This window comes from Gorilla gorilla, chromosome 14 (assembly GCF_029281585.2).
Source record: "Gorilla gorilla gorilla isolate KB3781 chromosome 14, NHGRI_mGorGor1-v2.1_pri, whole genome shotgun sequence".
NCBI classification, from domain to species: domain Eukaryota; kingdom Metazoa; phylum Chordata; class Mammalia; order Primates; family Hominidae; genus Gorilla; species Gorilla gorilla.
Window position 1 is genome coordinate 61,053,268 of NC_073238.2, and position 14,146 is coordinate 61,067,413.

The 14,146-nt window shown below is 38.6% G+C and overlaps 1 protein-coding gene across 4 annotated transcripts in view; it reads left to right on the forward strand.

Moving 5' to 3' along the window:
• LRCH1 (leucine rich repeats and calponin homology domain containing 1) overlaps positions 1-14,146 on the forward strand; it is a 198,064-nt gene that overhangs the window by 95,927 nt on the left and 87,991 nt on the right. The window lies entirely within an intron of this gene.

A 14,146-nucleotide genomic window follows, 5' to 3' on the forward strand; every position in this document is an offset into this window, starting at 1 on the left:
GCTATCTATCTTTACATCCTGCTAACTTAGGTCAGTGTTTGCTGAGCATGGTTTAGTAATGTGCATTGATTGATTATGCACAACATAATATCATATATTAATGCCCCTGAGTAGCTCTGATATTAAGAAAATCAGTTATTTTAAGGCCTTGGTTTTGCCGCTAGGTTCTCTGGTCAAATTCTAAATCCTTTCCCCATATCTGGGATGTCAGGAGAGAAAGGGAAGCTGTTTCATCAAATCTGTCTTTACGGTGAATACAAGATCCCCAATTGCGAGCCTGAATGTAGCCTTTACTCATGTCATTGCATCATGTTAGTGTGCAAAGGGGAGCAAGACTTGTGTTGAATAACAGATATACCCAACATCAAAGTTCAGAAAGTTCAATGAACCAGGTATAATGTCAGTGGTTTTTTAGTTTTGATTTTAGTTTTGATTTAATTGGCTACTGAAAATTACTGGTTTTGTCTTGTTTTCCTTGCAGTCAAAAATGAGTTTCTGACCGGGTGTGGTGGCTCAGGCCTGTAATCCCAGCACTTTGGGAGGCCGAGGCGGATGGATCGCCTGTCAGGAGTTCGAGACCAGCCTGGCCAACACGGTGGAACCCCGTCTCTACTAAAAATTCAAAATTAGCTGGGCGTGGTGGCACATGCCTATAATCCCAGCTACTCACGAAGCTGAGGCGGGAGAATTGCTTGAACCCGGGAGGCGGAGGTTGCGGTGAGCCGAGATAGCGCCATTGCACTCCAGCCTGGGTGACAAAAGCGAAACTCTATGTCAAAAAAAAAAAAAAAAAGAGTTTAAGTTGCATTTCTGTAGAAGTGCTTTTTTTTTGTTTTTTTGTTTTTGTTTTTGTTTTTGTTTTGATATGCAGTCTCACTCTGTCACCCAGGCTGGAGTGCAGTGGCGCCATCTCAGCTCACTGCAAGCTCCGCCTTCCGGGTTCACACCATTCTCCTGCCTCAGCCTCTCAAGTAGCTGGGACTACAGGTGCCGGCCACCAGGCCTGCTAATGTTTTGTATTTTTTTTTTTTTTTTTTTTTTTTGAGATGGAGTCTTGCTCTGTCGCCCAGGCTGGAGTGCAGTGGCGCGATCTCGGCTCACTGCAAGCTCCGCCTCCTGGGTTCACGCCGTTCTACTGCCTCAGCCTACTGAGTAGCTGGGACTACAGGCGCCCGCCACCACGCCCGGCTAATTTTTTGTATTTTTAGTAGAGGCGGGGTTTCACCATGTTAGCCAGGATGGTCTCGATCTCCTGACCTCGTGGTCCACCCGCCTCAGCCTCCCAAAGTCCTGGGATTACAGGCGTGAGCCACTGCGTCCGGCCAAGTGTGTTTGTTTTTTTTTTTTTGTCAGGGTTGAGAAAAATCCTAGCAGGTTTTTAAGTAGCCTTAACTTCTTTTTGGTAAATAAGGTGTAGGTTACTGTTAGGATCGTCTGGAGGCTCATATATCTAATCTTCACTTTTGCAGATTTCTAACTTATCTGACCATTTTGAATTTTCTTGCTGTTTCTGCCATAGTGGGGTGTTAATAACCTTGGAATTTCCTGGTGCAGCAAGCATAAGTGTCTATAGAATTTGGGTCAGTATCTCCTAAGACATCTGTACTCTAATTCCAACATATACAGGGGAAAGCATGTGTAGTTGGTCTGTTTACTTACCTACTCCTGTCCTGCTGTGACATTTTCACTGCTGGTAGTCCTGGATGCAGTAAGTCTATATATTTAACTTTGCATTGTTGTATTTAGTCCGTGTTCATTGAGAAACTTTTGGGTATAGATGACATTTTACTTTTACAATGATAGGGATTTTAAAATGCTAATCACACTAAATAATGTCATCTTAAAATGTATATTATATTTTTAGAACATTAGTAAAATGGTTTTGGTGTGATGGTTTCCATGTCACACCTAGTTGAGAATAGATTATTGCTGTCTTCAGATGGGTAGGAAGAATATATTGGAGTATGGATCTGAGGATGTTTTAAGGCAAAGACAGAGAATTCATTGAAACGGATCATGGCTGGAGAGGACCATGTGGTATGTTATAAACAGTTTTGTGATGAATTCCTGGGTAATGGAAAGGAAAAGGAATATAGAAAGAGGCTGCTAAGCATCTAACTCTTTAAGTATGGTTTACAGTCTGTAATTTTTAGCTTCCTGGTTGCATCTGTTTTCTCCCACTTGCATGGGTCATTCTGTTTTTGTTCTGTTTTTCTTTGCCCACTTCTCCTACTTTTAATATTACCATGTTTGAGACTCATTCTCCCATACTGAATCATGTGCTCTTTGAAGGAATTTGACAAATAGAGAAAACTTGAGGAAAAGCTTATCTCACAGAGGTATTGTATAAAGATATAAAAAAAAGTGTAGCTATCCTCTAAAGTTTTTGAAAGCCAGATACTATATATACATATATAATTATTTTCAAAACCTCCTATAAAATTTTTTACATGAGTATAAATGTATAACATAAAATAGTAGGCTGGGCGTGGTGGCTCACGCCTGTAATCCCAGCACTTTGGGAGGCCGAGGCAGGCAGATCCCTTGAGCCCAGGAGTTCGTGACCAGCCTGGGCAACATGTTGAAACCCTGTCTCTACTGAAAAAAAAAAATACAAAATGTAGCCGGGTGTGGTGGCGTGCACCTGTAGGCCCAGCTACTTGGGAGGCTGAGGTGAGGGTCTGGGAGGTTGAAGCTGCGGTGAGCCATGATTGTGCTACTGCATTCCAGCCTGGGCAACAGAACAAGACCCTGTCTCAAAATAAATAAAGAAAGAAATAAAATAAAATAAAAATATTAATGAGAGTAATCTTTAAAGTAATCAGAAAGCTGGTCCTCTTGTGTTATTCAATTACAAGGCCTTTAATTCCTATATGATTACTGGGTATAGTTGAAACCTGTCTTCTAGGAATTGGACCCTTGAAATTGAGATATTTATCAGATTTGATGTTGAATGCAATATAGCTTTTGCCTAAAAGATTTATTGGTATCTGTGAAACAGTGACTGTCACATTTGTTTACTTCCAAATATGTAATTGTATCTAGAAAATACCAGTGGCATCTAATAAAATTCTTTTGAAGTTTTCTCAGATGTTGAGTAGTATCATCCACATGATAGTGTTGTCTGTGTGAGTTCTTCCTGTCCAGAAACTACCACCCCACTCCCAGCCATCCCTAAGCCTGGTAAGCAGGAGGGACTCAGAATATCATGCTTGTGTGTGATGACAATGTGATGTCTCCTCCACAACAACCAGGGTTAGCCACAGTGGCCTTTTCACGTCTTTTCTGCTCCTCCTGGATATTATTAAGTTAGCAAAATAAAATATATATTTTGTTGGGTATGGTGAAGGGTCGTAGTGGACTTCATTGACTTTTGACCTTTGGAGAGAGACTGCCAATCCCCTCACTTGAAAAGGACACAGAGACTTAGGATGCTGCAAACACACCACTTTGTAGAAGAGCTAATCTAGTGTTTTTTCTTCAGTAGTTATAAATGGGATAGTATGCCAAAGAAAAAACTTACATATCCAAGATAGAAGTATATAATCAATGCAGGACATTATCATTAATTTTGATGTATGGGGAAGTCGGTGTGAATTTCTTAAAATTAAAGAAACTGCAAATTGCTTTTGAGCTCACACTTAAGGTAGATGATATCAAGTATAGTATGATCTGAAAGAGCTTTAACAAATAGGCAAGTATATCTGATTTTATAAACAAGTACCCTAAAATACTTTCTTTTCTGTAGCACTTAGAAATTTTCCTCTTATTTCTATTAACTGAAAAGAAAGACTTGTTAGATCAAATAGTGCCAAGAAGCTGGTTTTCAAATTTTCGCAGATTTTGTCTGTCTGTACTTAAAATCAACGTGACCTCACTGTATTTAGATTTTTTTCTTCTCTCAATAAATTGCATGTCGAAATTACTAATTTTGTATATTCCAAAGTAGGAAGATGCCATATGAAGCTACTTTGAATTCATGGGAAACATTCAAAACTGATTACACCCTCTGGGGTATATTGTGTATTTCAGCTGAGTAAACATCCATAAATATTTGATAGTGATGGTGATAGTGATGGTGATGATAATGATGATGACTATGATGGTGGTGGTGGTGGTGATATGTCACTGCCTAACCAGCTTCTTGGCTGATATGTTGTCTTTAAATGTCAAAAGGCTGCTTGTTGCCAACAACCTCTAGTCCTAAATTAGAGATAAATTTAACTAGCACATGAAAAAAATCCTTACTGTGAAGTGCAGTTAAAAACACTTACATATTTTTCACATTTTCTCACATGACAGAAATGTTATGTTTGTGGAAAATATTAATTTATTGCTGTTTATGTAGCCTGTGTTTGAAGGATTTGGGCTTTTAATCTTTGCCTCTTGGTGTTCACAACAAAAGGTTATGTTAGTTTAGTATATGTGCCACTGTGTCTTTTCCTGTTATAAAGTGTCTTAATCCAAGACATGTGGCCAAGAACAATAAAAATGATTAAGCAAGATTTGTTCCTATAGAGGAACCAACACTTTGAACCTGAGTTACACAGGAAAGCCTCACAAAGTTTAAAATCTATTTTAAGATGCTGGAGAGTTTGTTGTTGATGAGCCTCATGAAGAAAATGTACCGTAGGAAAATAAAATAACCCAGACTAGCAAAACTCTTGGCAATAGTAGGAGTGTTGTGAATGTAAGAATAGGGACCTTGGTTAAAAAGTCTCATTTCAGGGTTAGCAGCTGCCAAGAAATGAAAGTTCTGTATAGTATTTGATCATATTGCTTCCAGAACTCATGGTGAGTGCTTTTACTTTTCTAGGGTGAAATACACTCAGCTAGGCCTGGTTTATTCATTAGAAGCCCCAACCTCTCCCAACCTACTAGGAGTGGGTTCCAAAGCATTGCCTGTAAAGAACAGGGCGATCTCTTGAACAAAATGTTATCACACCATAAAAGGAATCTGTTTTGGCTGCTTTCTCTGCAGCCTGGCATTCTTTTTGGCTGCTGAACAATGTGCAGAAAGAGCCAGCTTCCTGATGGTCCTATAACCCGTATCCCCACATTCCTCTGGGAGTCACACTGAGAAGTCATCTTGGATTGGGACAAGCGTCTTGCATGCTAGGGTTGCCTTAGAAAACACAGACTTTATACTTTTTTTGTTGTGAACTAAAAATTAATTACATTTCTTCTTACTTGTAGAAGAAATGTCTTCTCTCCTTGCACTGACAATTCTAAAGAAAGTCTCAATTGTAGGCTAGTGTTTCTTCTCTCTTAAAAAATGAAAGAATTGATGATGTCTTCCTAAACTGGAAAGGAGGAGGAGTTTTGTTCAATTCGATAAAAATGTGTATCCCACATTCTTTCATGAAGACCTTACCCCATTCAAAGAGAAAATGAGAAAACTTTAGTGTGTATATTAATGTATATATTTTCGAGCTGGTCTTTGGTAGCCAGGTTTTGTTTTGTGAAATGACAGATCAGCAGAAAGACACCAAAAACACAGTGAACTGAACTGGAGTTTGAAAGTGAACTGACTTAAAATTTGAAAATATTTTTCACAGGACAGCAGAGTTGGAAGAGGCCATTGGAGTCATCCAGTGCATATGCACGGCCAACCATGTGGAATTTACACTTTGCCTTTTCTAGTGCTCACTGGGCATCTGTTTTCAAGGTGGAACCTGTAGCCAGTGGTCCCTAAAATTATTAATGTATTTTTAAATTATCGTGCCTGTAAAATTATGTCCATTGCCATTGGTAGCTGACAGGCTTTATAAAGTGTGAATGAGTGAATGATTGGCTATTTCTTATCAGATTGAATTCCTTTTAGGATAGTTCATATTTGGCATAACTTCCAAAGAGGATTTTCCCATTATTACATATCACCTGATCATAGCTGTTGTTTTGGATCAGTGTGTGTATTGAAAAACAGAACAGAGAGACACAAAAGGGATATTATGACTTTGATAACTACAGTAGTGTCAGAATGTGTTGGTTTTGTTTTCAGTTCTGTTTGTGATCTTAATAGAGTTGTTAAGATCTTTGTGCAGCAGGTTAGTGCTCTGGAACTGAGGTAAATACCCACTCCTAATTCAACTGTATTTTTTTTTGTTGTATATATTATTTTGTTTACTATATATATATTGTCAAAGTGTATTCTGCCAGCCCCAAATGAACAAGTTCCAAATTGCATTTATTTGTCTAATGAGACAGATAAAAAGCACTGTGAAACATTGCCATTTCATCAATAATCAACTTACTATATATCCTCTAGGAACACTGCACTTTACCAAGTCCTATAACAAGTGCTGTAGAGAAAAAGAGAGATTTTTTTTTTTTTAAACATACATATGTGAAAGGTGTGGATTTTGGGGATCATCACCACCACCACTTTTTTTCTTTCTTTCTTCTTTCTTTTATTTTTACTTTTTCTTTTTTTTTTTTTTTTTGAGGCAGGGTCTTGCTCTGTTGCTCAGGCTAGAGTGCAGTGGTGTGATCACAGCTTACTGCAGCCTCGACCTCCCTGGGCTCAGGTGACCCTTCCATTTCAGCCTCACTAGTAGCTGGGACTACAGACGTGCGCCACCATGCCCAGCTAATTTTTGTTTTTTTTTTTTGGTAGAGATGGAATTTTGCCATGTTGTCCAGGCTGGTTTCGAGCTCCTGGGCTCAAGTGATCTGCCCGCCTTGGCCTCCCAAGGTGTTAGAATTACAGATGTGAGCCACCATGCCTAGCCACCACTACTTCTTAATAGCTAAATAGGATTTAAGATTAACCATCACACCATCAGATCTGAGCCCTTCAACAACCCTTAACTTTGGATAGGAAATAGGAAAGTGGTTTATCCCTAGGCTACACTATTTCATAATTAATAGAAATGAATGAGATATATTTCTTTGACATTTTATAGGTCACTAAGCACTTTTACCTCTGTTACCTTGTTGAACATGATCTCTATTGCATTTCATGTGCCTTAAGACAGTTTCACAATTGTGAAAATAGTTGTTAGGGATTTTCCAAGGGAACAACATCAGTATTTACACAAGGAAGGCCTTTGTATTTTTAAAATTTCTACCGTAGCTATAATTGGTTCCCATTGTTATTTCTAATACTATAAATTTGTGCATTCTTTTTCTTTATCCACTTTTATGGAAGATGGTGTGTTTTAATAACTTTTTTTTTAACTTAGCTTTTGATTTTGGATGTTTTGCTCATTGATTACCAGTGATTTTTTCTTTTCTTACAGGAGCATTTAAGTCCACAATTTCCCTGTGCATAGTGCTTTAGCTGACTCCTAAAAGTTTTGCTATGCAGTGGTTGTTAATCACTCCCAGGCTTTTCTACTTTCCATTATTACTTCTGTGGCTTGTGAGTGTTAAATTTCTTTTTTATTTTCATTTTTGGTGATGGGCAGGGTCTTGCTCCATCACTCAGGCTGGAGTGCAGTGGTGCGATTACGGCTCACCACAGCCTTGACTTCCAAGGCTTAAGCTATCCTCCCACCTTAGCCTCCCCAGTAGCTGGGACTACAGGCATGCATCACCATGCCCAGCTAATTTTTAAATTTTTTTATAGAGATGGAGTCTCGCTCTGTGGCCTAGGCTGGTCTCAAACTCCTGGACACAAGTGATCCACCTACCTCAGACTCCCAAAGTGCTTGGATTACAGGCGTGAGCCACCACACCTGGGCTAAATATTTATAGAACAGTTTTTAAAGTTATCTTTAAAAGTTTACTTTTAATTTAGTTATATTGTGTCAGAGAATATTTTCTGTTTGAAATAGATTCATTAGATTGGTCAAGTTTTGCTGTGCATAGTTAATTTTGTAAATATTCCACATGCGCTTGAAAACAATATATGTTTTCTAAGTCTGGTATGCAGGGTTATAGTAAGTACAGCAAATTTAACATTTTAATTTGGGGCTTCACATTTCCTCCATTGTAACACATTTTGCATCTGCAGGTCTGCCGGCAGAGATAACCTGGAAAGGTACATTAGACAAGGCACCTGATACTCTTTTTGCCTGTTGCAAAATTGTTCACAATTTTTTTTCTGATACTCCAAATACTTCAGATTTATTTATTTATTTATTTATTGAGACTTGTTGAGTCTTGTTCTGTCACCCAAGCTGGAGTGCAGTGGCGTGATCTTAGCTCACTGCAGCCTCCGCTTCCTGGGTTCAAGCGATTCTCCTGCCTCAGCCTCCCAAGTAGCTGGGATTAGAGGCTCCCGCCACCATGCCCGGCTAATTTTTGTATTTTTATTTGAGACAGGGTTTCACCATGTTGGCCAGGCTGGTCTCGAATTCCTGACCTCAGATGATCTGCCCCTCTCAGTCTCCCAAAGTGCTAGGACTGTAAGCGTGAGCCACTGCGCCCAGCCCAAATACTTCAGATTTATATCACCACATACAAGAATTGTGCACTTTCATGAACTATTGGAACAGGTCTGTAGGTAGCAAAAAAACAAAAAGAACGAAAAGAATATCAGCAGTGATATTCAGTGGGGATGGTGAAATGTTTCCTTTCAGATTGTGTGTCCTAAGAACTGGGAAAGCTTGTTTGTGTGTGGGTGGCTGTGGGGGGTGGGCTGAAGCAGTAGCTAGTGTTTTAGGGCCGTTCATTTACTTTTGTTCAATCAATAATTTGAATGGGTGATCTTCAGGGAATTTAAGTAAACTGTTATGAGTTGTGGCCCCTCAAGTAAATTAGTCCCAGAACCAGACCCTTGTGACCTCAGTACCAGTAGGAGAGAACAGCCTGGGATTTTCAGCAGAGGCAACCTTTGAACATTTGACCACGGTGCCAAAAATCTGCAAGCAGTTGTTTACAGAATTCTTAGGACCAGCCTAGAGTCCTTTCATTCCACCTTGCATGATAAAATCGGTAAAGGAAGTCTCACTTTCTGTATTCCTTAGGAGTCACTTTTTTTTTTTTTTTTTTTGAGACAGGCTGGAGTGCAGTGGCGCGATCTCTGCTCACTGCAAACTCCACCTCCTGGGTTCACACCATTCTCCTGCCTCAGCCTCCCTAGTAGCTGGGACTACAGGCGCCCGCCACAACGCCCGGCTAATTTTTTGTATTTTTTTTAGTAGAGACAGGGTTTCACCGTGTTGGCCAGGATGGTCTCGATCTCCTGACTTCGTGATCCACCCACCTCGGCCTCCCAAAGTGCTGGGATTACAGGCGTGAGCCACCACACCTGGCCTAGGAGTCAATAAGTTTTTTTAACTTAGATTTTTAGAATCCCAGAAGGAAATATCAGCTGCCACAGCACTTTAAAAATACATGATCGGCCGTCTCAAAAAAAAAAATATATATATATATATATATATGATCAATGTCCAGGTAGGATGTAGGTGATATCAGCTTAGAGAGAAGTTGGCTAGTTTTGTTAGACATAAAGTCTTAGGATTTACACACATTTCGTATTTTCTCTGAGCTTAGAACAGGTTCTTGGACAGAGCAGGAACTCAGCAGTTGTAGAAAATAATCGACTTCTTTTCAGTATTTGACACGATAGCGCCTTCCTTTGTTGTCTTTGGTCACATGCTTTCCTGGTCACTTTTCTGCTTCTTCCTTTTTCTTCTCTATTACCGTATCTGGATATTCTTTCTCTTCCTACAACTTAGTGCTAGAGTTCCCTAAAGCTTTGGTCTTCAATCTTCTCTCCAAGACCTTATGCCTCTTGTGTCTCAAATATGTTCTTTATCCCTTTGACTCAGTTGAGCACTAGCCCTTATTTCCCCAGTTCCCTAATATTCAGTTCCTCTTAGATGTCCTAGTGACCCTCAAATTCCAGTATGTGCTAGACTAAGCCCATTTTCTTCTTTTCCAAATTAGTATATCTTCGATCCTTGTTTCTGTTCATGCTCCTACTGTTTTTCTCCAGCACCCCAGGTCAGAATCTCAGAAATTATCTTTGACCCTTGACCCCTTTCCTCCATTCATTTTTACATAAATCAATCATTAACTACTAGTTCAGTGTCTCATTGCCTCCTGCTTGGAATTCTGTGCCCTCCTTCCACTGTTTTCCTGGTTTACCTATACTTTTTATTCCAGAGGAAATGAGAAAAGGCTGCGCTGTGTAGAGGGGAGATCACAGAATTTGATCTAAAGCCTGACCCACCCGGTTTCAAACCTGAACACAGAGGCACTCACTAGCCAGGCAACTTATAATGAATTATTTAAATTCTCTGAATGTCAGTTTTTGTGTCTGAAAAGTAGGAAGTCTTAGTACTTATGTTACAAGATGGTTGTGAATATAAATAAAATAATCGTCTTAGTGCCAACACAGTTCCTTATATATAATAGCCAAGAAATATTTGTTGACTTGTTGAATTAAGTTTTGTGGCATGCTGTGTCATCATGCAAATTGAAATATGGGTTAAGAAGCAAAGTGTCAAAAGAGCTAGAATTTGAGTAAAGTAAGTGGATTTTTTAGTATTTTTGGCAAAGAGTAAAATTTTTGGCAGAATTTTACTCTGTGTAAAAATATTAGAGCACTAAAGAAGAATCTAGTTATTAGTAGTTGTCAGGTTATACAATAGAAGCTCTCTGAAGATTCATTTCCTTGGAGGGATGAGTAGGAAAAAAGGATGTACGTACACTAATATCCATGCATGTTCCACATTCAAACATTTCTAGAAATAAATGGAGAGGAACGCGTCTTCAAGTGGTAAATGGCAATATGCAGGCATCTTAATTTTTATTATGAATATTTTTATTACCTTAATGTCCCTGGGTAAAAATTGATCTCAGTAGACTGTGCTCACCTAAGTCAGTATCAGTATACCTTTCCTTTTTTAAGGGGGAAAGATGTTAAAGTAAAAAATATATATTTTTGGCCAGGCGCCGTGGCTCACGCCTGTAATCCCAGCACTTTGGGAGTTGAGGCAGGCGGATCACGAGGTCAGGAGTTTGAGACCAGCCTGACCAACATGGTGAAACCCCGTCTCTACTAAAAATACAAAAATTAGCTGGGCGCGGTGGTGTGCACCTGTAATCCCAGCTACTCAGGAGGTTGAGGCAGGAGAATCGCTTGAAAATGTGTGTTTTCTAGGCTTTGGTAGGTGGTATGGAAGAGAAGCAAAGTAGGAATACCTTCCTGATACTAGGAAACTAGGGTTGATTTCACCTGGCACATAGCTCCAAAAAGTGGGAGAATTATCTCCACTGCCCGTGTATCTTTCCTAGTCATTTAGTGATAATTTCCTGTGTGCCAGGAGCAATGATCTGCACGATGGTATTTTTCAAGACCCAGAGCTTAGGCCGCTACAAGTCTTAATACTTAAAAGCCCACATCTACATTGTTGCCTCTAAAAGTGTTTGCAAAATTAATATTTTTGCTGGTATTAGATATTGAGTTCTCTTTGAACATCCACTGTTCACTTATTTTGAAAGCTCAATTGATTTTGAGCATTCAATTCCATTTTAAAATAGAGGAAATTTAAAGCAGTGGTTTTTAGAGCACAAAATAGGCTTTGATCTTTTGGAATTGAAGAACTCTTAGAAGAAAGGAGAGAAAATAATTAAGATAGAGCTAGTTATCAAAACTGCCCTTTGAAATCTAAGTGTAGACATTGGTAGCTTACATTGGTTGCTGACCGTTGGGGGGAATATATATATATATGAATATTTTAAGCAGTGGTTTATTTATACTCATGAGGAGATAGGCTATAATTGTGGGAAACCAGTTTGGTTGCAAGAGGTCAAATATGGTGCAGGTATGCATAGGAAAATGCACAGTGAAATAAATGACTGTTGCAGAAATTTGCCTGAATTCAGACTTGCTTTAGACACTCTGTTTTTGTTTTCTTGCTCTTCTCGCAGTTCTCTTTTCTAAAGTTAATCTTTTACCTTCTCAACACATGGCTTTTATGTGTATGGAGTGTGAAATTGATTGGTGTAGCTTTCAAGACTTGTTTCAGATTCAATTCAAATGATGATTCTGTTTTTCTAGTCTGAAAACATTTTAAGTCTTCAAATGATTGCCACAGTCAGGTTGTAGTTAGCATAACTGCTTTCAAAGTTAGATTTAAACTTAGGCTCCCAGATTTAATATACATTATGTAATTAAGCACCTATAATACAAATATATAAGATAATAATCTCTGTCCTAAAAATTAATGTCAAATGTTATTTTTTAGCTTTACATTTAAGTGTAAAGATAGTCTCTATTTGATTTTAGCTTTATAGCATAAAATTACAGTTGACCAGACTGTCACCAGGCAACTGAAAGCAAAGCTTTTGTTGTTGTTGTTGTTGTTGCTCATTGTCTTAGACGTGTAATTAATGATGGTGGAATGTAGGGGAAGGGCAGGCAATGAAGGGGAAGCACTCAGTCATTAGGGGGAACTAGGGTGAGACATTTTGCCATGGTGGATTTTTCAGAATGGAACAAGCAGGAAAAAGGAAGTGGTTCTCTATGGATATTGTTCACTGATGTGTGCATATAAAGACAACAGTCAGGTGTCATATGCAAAACAGCAAAAAGTTACTCTAACTTTGATGAGAAGCAAACAGGGTATTCATAAAAGAGCATAAAAACAAAATTAGGTGAGGTATCCTGTGAAAAGGAAACTTACTAGGCTAAAGTAAAATAATTGCTGTTTACTGTAGGTCGAGTGCCAAGCACAGACAGTAATATTCAAATCAACAATGACTGGATCCTTGCTAGCTCCTTTCCCTTGCTGAGACTCAGTATTGGATAAGCCCAGAGTATCCACGCTGCGAAACCTGCCCAGCTTTCTCTGTCACTCTTTAGATTCAGGCCTGTGTCATTTCCTTAATAGTTTTGTGATGGTTAATGACTTTACATCATTATTTCCATTACTATTTGAAAACAAGTAGTAAACAGAGATTGTAACCCCTGGATATTCATGCTTTTCCAGTGAAATGGCAGGATCCTGGAATTAGGAAGGATGAGAGAGAAAATGTCATTTATAGGATTATATGTTGTAGTCTTGGTTATCCAGATTGGAATTAGGTACATGGTTTGTTTGGGCCTGAAATTTTATAGCCCAGCCTGGTTCACCCTGGCATGTCTGAGATATCTCTTTATTTTTAATTGGTATATGTTTTCAGTGAGGGAAACATTAAACCATATTTTAAAGGTGGCTAAAGTTTTAGCAATTAGGATGTACAATAAGTAAAATTAAAAAATAGAGTCATACACCACATAATGACATTTTGGTCAACAATGGACCACATATGTGACAGTGGTATAAGATTATAATGGAGTTGAAAAATGTCTATGGCGTAGTGACATAGGCGTTGTAGCCACATCTTAACATCTGAGCATAACACATTACCCTTTCTATGTTTAGATGTGTTTAGATACAAAAATACTTATCATTGTGTCACAGTTGCCTACAGTATTCAGTACAGTAACGTGTTGTACAGGTTTGTAGCCTAGGAGCAATGGGCTATACCATATAGCCTAGCCATGGAGTAAGCTAGACACCTAGGTTTGTGTAAGTACTTTCTGTGATATTCACACAATAACACAATGGCATGATGAAGCATTTTAAAGAAGGTATCGTTGCCATTAAGCAACACGTGGCTGTAAAATCGAGCTGAGCACACCTATGCTCTCTATGGTCACCTCCTCGCTGCTTTGTTACATTAGTGGCTGGGTGAGGTTTAATCTTTATATATGGATGTGGTGTTGGGCTAAGCATTTTCACATCTATAATGTCGTGTTAGGTAGGTCTTATTGTCTCTGTTTTATAGCTGAGAAAACCAGAGAGATTAAATGGTTTACCTGATTTGTGGCAAATCATCTCTATGGTATTTGAACCCAGGTCTTAAAATTTCACAACAGGTGGCCTTTCTCTCTTTATCTCTTACTTAAAAATTGGCTTAGTCTGGGAGGGGCAGTCTCTTGACAATCTGAAAGGTTTTTACAATTGGTGACTTTTCTGCCACACCAAGCAGCCAACTGAGTGAGTAAATTTGTTATATAAATTTTTCTATAAATTATTTTCTAAGTGAAAATAATTTTCTGTATTCTGTTAAGTGAATCCATTCACTGAAAATAGAGGTATATTCCAGTAGAATTTAAAAATGTGGGTATTATGCTCTGTTAATAAAATCACCTGTAAGAACATAGCATGTCTTTATAATCACATATCTTAAGGAAAATAACCTT